Genomic DNA, 7,605 nt, shown 5'->3' on the forward strand with positions numbered 1-7,605 from the left:
GGCTACAAAGAACGGCCCGTCATGTCTGTACCCGGAGTCGGAGATACGTAAAACAAAATCGAGTCGCCTTCTCCCTCCTTCTCTTCGTTCTTCTCTCCCTCCTCTCCCTTCTTCTTTCCCTCCTTCTCCCTCCCTTTGACCCCACGACCCTGGCAGTCTTCCTCCCTCCCACCCTCCCCTTCCTCCCTATTTGCGTTAGGTAGTGAGTGTGGTCGATACATCCTGCACTCAGCGATCAATAGCACCCATTGTAGCACCGCCTCACACCCTCACCACCCTTGCACCCTCACTCTTGACCCCGCCATCGCCTTGCACCAGCACCACTTGTTACAGCACCCTCTTACACCCTCGCCTTCACCCTTACTCTCGCCTTCTAGTACATTTGCACCCACACCCTGACCTTACACCTTGCCTGATCTTCCACGTCCATCTTGTATACCGTTTCACCATCCGAGTTTTTTTCATAGACATTTTTGACGGTCACTCTCAGTACATATGTCCATTTGTTTGTCTGTCTGTCTGCGTATATATTAATCTGTCTATGTATATCTGTCTTTCTATCTTTAGCCTGATGCCTTAATCCCAGAGGTAATTGCAAACAGATCGCCCCCGTCACCCAGTCCCCTACTATTCGTATTACTTCATTTATAAGGGGCGCCTGAAAAGAAAGTATGTGGATCTTCACTGGGCATCCCTTTATAATCAGCCTTAGGTCTTCACTGCACGCCATCACCCTCCGTCACCCACCTTGACCCTTGGCCTTTGACCTTGACCTTGACGGCGGGGTGTTTAAGATCAATAGTGGCCATCATGCAACACCCCCGCCTCCCCCTCACCGCAAGATACACCCTCATACACACACACTCTCTTGCATCACTCCACGGTCACTTCTCTATATCTGTCATCACTCCATTCCTCCTCCTTTCTCTCTTTTCTTCTTTCCCCTGCTCTCTCTCTCTCTCTTCTTCATATCTGTTTTCTTCTCGTGTCCTCTCTTTGATTTTATATTCCTCCCTTCTTTTTTCCTCCTGTGTTCTCTGCTTTTATTCTCATCTTGTCCTTTCCATCTATCCTGTCTTTTCCTTTTCTCCTCTCCTCGCCTGTAATCTTGTCTCTTCTTTCCTCTCCTCCCGCCTCCTCACCTTTCCTCTTATCTCCTTTCGTCTCTCCTTGCATCTCCACTCCACTCCTTTCCTCTCCCCTCCCCTCCCCTCCCCTCCCCTCCCCTCCCCTCCCCTCCTCTCCTCTCTCCTCTCCTCTCCTCTCCTCTCCTCACCATCTTGCGACACCTTTCCCCCCTTACCACGGCCCTCCCCCTCCCACTATTCTAGGCTCTTCTGAAGCCAATATACCAAGGCAGAAGCCACTGTTACCCCACTCGCCTGTCACATTCTCCTGTCTTCTCTCATTTCTTCTCTTCTCTGCCCTTCCCTTTTCTTCTCTTCTCTTTTCTCTTTTCTTCTGTCCTCTCCTCTCCTCTCCTCTCTTTTCTCATCTCGTATCATTTCCTCTGCTCATCTCAGCCCTTCTGTTCTCGTCTCTTTTGTCGGCTCTCCATCGTACTGAAGGCGATGCACCGAAGGGGAATTGGCTTTTACCTAATCTCGTTTCGCTCGATCGATTACCTCTTGTTTTCGCTTCTGCTATTTTCTGCTCTCTTCCCTTCATGTCTCTCCTTTCTTTTCTCTTTATCTATGTTTTATTCTACTCTTTTCGTCTCGCCACAGCACTGCACTTCTCTTCCTTTGTCTTCCCTTCTCTTATCTTATCTTCTTCCACTTCCTTCTTTCCTCTTCAACCCATTTTTTTTTCTCTCTCCTCCTCCCCCCCCCCCCCGCCTTCACCCTCAAAATGAATCTTTCTCCTTTTTCCTTCCGTGTGGCCGCGACAAATACACCACCAGTCCCCTCCCGTCACCACTCATCCACACACACACACACACACACACACACACACACACACAAAATCAGTTTTCTTCATTTCTCCATTTTCCCGCTTTTTTCATTATATTTCCATTCTCTCTCTCTCTCTCTCTCTCTCTCTCTCTCTCTCTCTCTCTCTCTCTCTCTCTCTCTCTCTCCCCTTTTGCCTTATTTCTCCTCAGTTCTCTCTAGTTATCTATTTCTCACCATTTCTCTTTATCTATTTTTCTTGTAATTTCGAAACATAGCATAATTATTTCGTTTTTCTCCACTTCAGACAGGAGGTAGCCGAACGATACGAAGAGAGAGAGATAACGGTGAGTAAAAGATTTGTACAGAGAGAGAGAGAGAGAGAGAGAGAGAGAGAGAGAGAGGTAAAATCAAACATATTTCAGTATATCTTGTTTCGCATTTTTTGGGTTTCTTTATATTTTGTCAAATCCAGTTTTTTGACATCGGTTTTTTTTTTATATCCATTTTCTTTTTTCTAATGGAATGTGTATGTTCGGACAGCCCCAGTTTTTGTGGCATTTATTATTTATTTATTTTTCCTCAGCTTCTTTTTTCCTGACGCTCAGTTTTTTATACAAACTTATTTTCAAACATTTTTTCTCCCACTTTTGTTAGAGAATCGAGTTTCCTGAGACGAGATTGTTTTTATTTTTATTTTTGTTTTTATTATTATTTTTTTTTGGCAGAGACATTTTTAAGGATTGTTGAAAGGTCAGTACTCAGTTCTTCGTGTTTATATGCAAACTGAGTGTCTGGGAAGGGTACGGATACCTATATAAGCGACATTTACCCAAGCCTCGTTGCCTTTATGTAATATGGAAGGCACTTGGGTTGACGGAATTAGGTTGTGTAGGTCAGCGTTAACCCCCAGTACGACGGGTTGTATTGAGTTAAAAAATCGTCTGGTGTAGACATGTAAAAGACGCCTTCCCTTTGCTTTTCCTCTCACCTGTACCTAACCCTCCTTCTTTCCCTGCTTCTAACTCCTTCCCTGCATCCTTCTTTTCATTCCTTCTCTTTCCCATATCTTTTGCATTAACTCCAATCCTTCTACCTTCTCTCCTCTCTCCCTTCCTCCCTTCATTAGCTCTCCTCCCCCCTTTCCATTCCTCTTTCATTCCTTCTTTTCCTTCTCTTACTTTCCCCTCTTTCCCTTTTTCCTCCTTTCCCCCTCGCCCCCATCCTCTCTCGTTCTTTCTTTCTTTCCACCCCCATCTCTTCCACCTGTCCCTCCTCCTTTCCCTCTCCTCCCCCTCCACCTCCTCTCCCCTTCCCTCCCCTTCTCCCTTTTTCCACTTCGTTGAGACTGGCGGGTGTCCTTCTTAGAGAGAGAGAGAGAGAGAGAGAGAGAGAGAGAGAGTTATTCCTTCCGGTCAGTGGGCAATGAGATTAGTAGTGTCGGTATAAATAATGATTACGTATTCGGTACCGTAACCCTTTGTGTCTGTCTGTCTGCCTCCCTTTTTCGATCTTCCCTTTATCATTCATTCTCCTGTATATTTGCTTCCTATATCCCTTTCCTTCTTCCCTTTCCTTCCATCTGTCCTTTCTTCCTGTCCTTCCCTCCTTCATTATATCCATCCTTCCTTTCCTCCCTATAATTCATCCTTCATTTTCCCTCCATAAACTTGTACATTATAGCTAAAACTATTCTATTTTCCCCTCTCACTCTCACATCCCCGTTTCGTTACTACTCTTGCAGATTTTTTTTTTTTTCCTTTCTTCCTTTCGTCATTCATTCAGTTACTACTCCGGTCTTCCTGTCTGCCGTTCATTCTTCCTTCACGCTTCCGTCCGTCCTTCTTTCTTCCATTCATCCTTCATTCCTTCCATCCTTCTCCCCCATCCATCCGTCCTCCGTTTTCTTCTTCATAAGGCTTCAATTTACATCTAAAACTATTTTGTTCCGCCCTAAATAAGGACTGAAAATCTGAAACCTTCCTTCCTCTCCCCATATCTCTACTACTCTTCCTTAATTAACCGCCTAAGTCCACCCAAAGTTTGATATGTTTAAAGATTTTTTTTCGTCTTTACTCCGTTTCCCCATATATACTTTTTTTTACTTTTTTATTTTTGTCTTTTCGGTATGTAGTGGATTGTTTACCTCGGCGGCCATCTTTAAAGGGCGGAGTTCCCGCCAAAAGTTTGAAACTCGGACCTAAGCATGTCTAATTATTTTCTTTTGTTATTTTATATGTTAAGCCCAAGCATGACCTTTTTTTTTTTTTTTTTTTCCTGTGGTTAGTGTGTTAAATTATTTTCTTGTTGGTGTTGTTCGTGTTAAATGAGAGCTCGAAGAAGGAGGAAGAAAGTTAATCCCTTCAGACCGAGAACGTCTGTCTGTCAGTCTGTCTATCTGTCAATCTGTTTTCAGCCAGACACCGTAATCCCGCAAGGGTTGGGCACAAACAAATCGCCTCCACGTCGCCCTGTCCCTTACCATTTCCTTGCCCTTCCCCCAGCTCACACACCCCTAGAGCACCATATGTTTTTATTCTCGTTTTCTCCGTATGACTTAGGATTCACGCTCTCTAGTTCCAAAAGTTTTCCCGATGCGTAATAAAAGCGTATGGAGATAACAAGAAAAAATAAAAAGACCCTTGACTCTCTCTCTCTCTCTCTCTCTCTCTCTCTCTCTCTCTCTCTCAAGTAAGAGGAAACATGAGCAAACTTACACAGGAAACAAGGAAAAATAGTTACTTTGTATGATAATGGGAGGAACTGAGGAAGGAAGAGAGAGAGAGAGAGAGAGAGAGTATAAATGAGACAGAGGAAGCAGTATTTAAGGCAGGAATGGTTGGCCTGTGTCCTGTAATTGGGTGGTGTGTGTGTGTGTGTGTGTGTGTGTGTGTGTGTGTGTGTGTGTGTGTGTGTGTGTGTGTGTGTGAGAGAGAGAGAGAGAGAGAGAGAGAGAGAGAGAGAGAGAGGAAGGTGTGTCTTCACTTTTGTAATGGGATATGTTTGAATATAGGTATGGTATGTGTGTGTGTGTGTGTGTGTGTGTGTGTGTGTGTGTGTGTGTGTGTGTGTTCAGACTTCTCTAACTGCAACACCCTCACTAATCTGGACCAAAATCGTCGGATGTTACCAAGAAGTAAATAAAACAGATGGTCGTTTTGAGGGGGTTAAAAAATGCCTCAGCAGAAGAAAGTCCTCAGGTGTTTGTCTAAGGGCACAGGAGCCAATTAAGGTGTTTTTGATTAAGATATATATATTTTTGTACATAATCATTTTTTTAGATTTACATTAAAGGTGAAGTATGATGGAATGAAATTAATCTTGTTTTAATTGATATTTTCTTAATCGAGACGGGTTTAACTTCAAATTGCTTTTAACTGAAACTGGTTTAAATTTAGATGGATTAAAATGATAGTGTTATACAGTAAATGGGATGGTTTATAATTCTGTTTGGTGTTAAGTGAGACGGTTTTACTTCAAGATAAAGTTCTGTTTGGTGTTAAGACGGTTTTTCTTTAAGGGAGAATTCTGTCTAGCGTCAATATAAATTTTGTGTGATGTTAAGTAAGATGATTTTGCTTTACGGTAAAATTCTCTTCGGTGTTAAGTGGGACGGTTTTGCTTTGAGATAGTTTTTTTTTATTCTTCACGAAGGTAGTTGTAAATGAGTGCTTTAAAGAGAGATAGAATCGAATCTAAATTGAGCTTTCTTAAAACTGACACACCTTGAGTTGAGAGTGTGTTGAAAGTGTGACGCCAGACACCTACATTGAAAGTCAGGCTTAGTGGAGACAGCTTTCTGAGCTTAGAGGCTAGGCACAGAGGGAGAGAGATAGGGGAAAGGAGAGGAAAGGAGAGGAGAAAGGAGAAGTGAGAGGAGGAGAGGAGAGGAGGCACTTAGAATGGGAGGTGACGAGGGATATAGAGGAAAAGAGAGGAGAGGAACAAGAGAAGGAAGTAAGAGGAGTGGTAGCAAGGAGTGGAAGGAAGACGACCGAGGAAAGAGGAAAGGAAAGAGAGAGAGAGAGAGAGAGAGAGAGAGAAGGTGTAGTGAGAAGCAATGCCATTTGTCCCTTAGATCCCAGCCTGATCCTCTTGGCTCTACCTCCCTTCGGCTTACCATGGTCCATCCACTCTATCCTGTATCCCTGTATCCCTTGTTTGTATCCCTGAATCCCATGTTTGTAGCCATGTGTATCTTGTATTTGGAGCCGTGGTGGGTCGGTGGCAACGTGTTAGTCTTGTGGGCTTCCATTACTCCGAGTCTGGTGTTCGAAATCAAGCTGCGGTGGATATTTAAGTAGAGACAGGGTCATTAGAAGAGGTCCTCCGTCACACGCACCCGTCTACCTACACATTCCCTTTTCACATTAGTACCTGGCTAGCATGGGGAGCGTTATCTGTGGCTACCAGTGTCTATTTAATACCTGACCTGATATTGACCTTTAAATGAGTCTTGTATCTTCATTGCTGTATTCTCCCCTGGGCTTCTGTATCCTATGTAATCTTTGTACGGATATATCTCATCCTTGTATCCTTGCAACTGTGCTGTAGTTGTGTTATCTTTTTGTATCATTAAGCATACAGAATTCAGCGGACGTACGATATTTAGGTCTACGATATTGTGTTATGATATTTAGACTACGATATTGTATTTTATTGAAGTCTCTCCCCTTCCCCGGCCCGTTTTCTTTAAGGGGTCACTCGTGCGTGTCGGGAATATTGGGCCATTGTGATCCCCATTTAGTTATAGATTAAGTTCTTTAGATGGAGCTGAGGGATGGGGCGCTTGGGAGAGGGGGAGAAGGTAGGAGGGGGAGGAGGGAAGAGGCATGGATGGGGAGGGAAGGGAGAGGGAAGAGGAAGTGCGGAGTAGGGAATGAAGGGAGAGGAATGCATGGGGAAGGAAGGGGGGAGGAAAGAGGATTGTTCAAGATACGGGAAGTGGAGGGAGAGAGTGGAACTGGGAGAGAGATGGGGAGATACTATGGCTGGGAGTTGTGGATGAAGTGGAGAGTGGGGTGGGGTGGGATTTGGCGATGGGGGAGACGGGCGTGGTGGGGGAGGGTGTAGGGGGATGAAATGGAGGAAATATAATGTAGGGGAGGGGAGGGTAATGTTGGGGTGTGTGGGCAGGTGTAGGTAGATGAGTTATTGGTTGAATTCATGTGTACTGGATGTTAGGGGGGATAGGTGGGTGAAAATTTTAGTACGTGGGGGTAAGTGCGTGTACTGGACGTGGGAGAAAGTGGGTGAACTGTACGTGGGTGTAAGTGGGTGTGCTGTACGTGAGTGTAAGTGGGTGTGTTGTACGTGAGTGTAAGTGGGTGTGTTGTACGTGGGTGTAAGTGGGTGTGCTGTACGTGGGTGTAAGTGGGTGTCCTGGACGTGGGTGTAAGTGGGTGTACTGTACGTGGGTGTAAGTGGGTGTAGGTGTAGGTGGGTTGGGTAATGGGACATGGGACGCTGGATGGGAGTGGGAGATTGGTCGTAAACCTTGGAATGATTGAGAGAGAGAGAGAGAGAGAGAGAGAGAGAGAAAGAGAGAGAGAGAGAGAGCAACACAGCACGGAGCGGAAGTTGCAAGGGCAGGAGGAAACACGCTGTCTGGCTCTCTTGTTGAGAGAGAGAGAGAGAGAGAGAGAGAGAGAGAGAGAGAGCGAATAATTAATGATAACCTTTCAGTCAAGAATTCAGAAAGGAAAATTGAAAT

This window comes from Coenobita brevimanus, chromosome 70, assembly GCF_032717465.1.
Source record: "Coenobita brevimanus isolate Jiangsu-jjx chromosome 70, ASM3271746v2, whole genome shotgun sequence".
NCBI classification, from domain to species: Eukaryota; Metazoa; Arthropoda; class Malacostraca; order Decapoda; family Coenobitidae; genus Coenobita; species Coenobita brevimanus.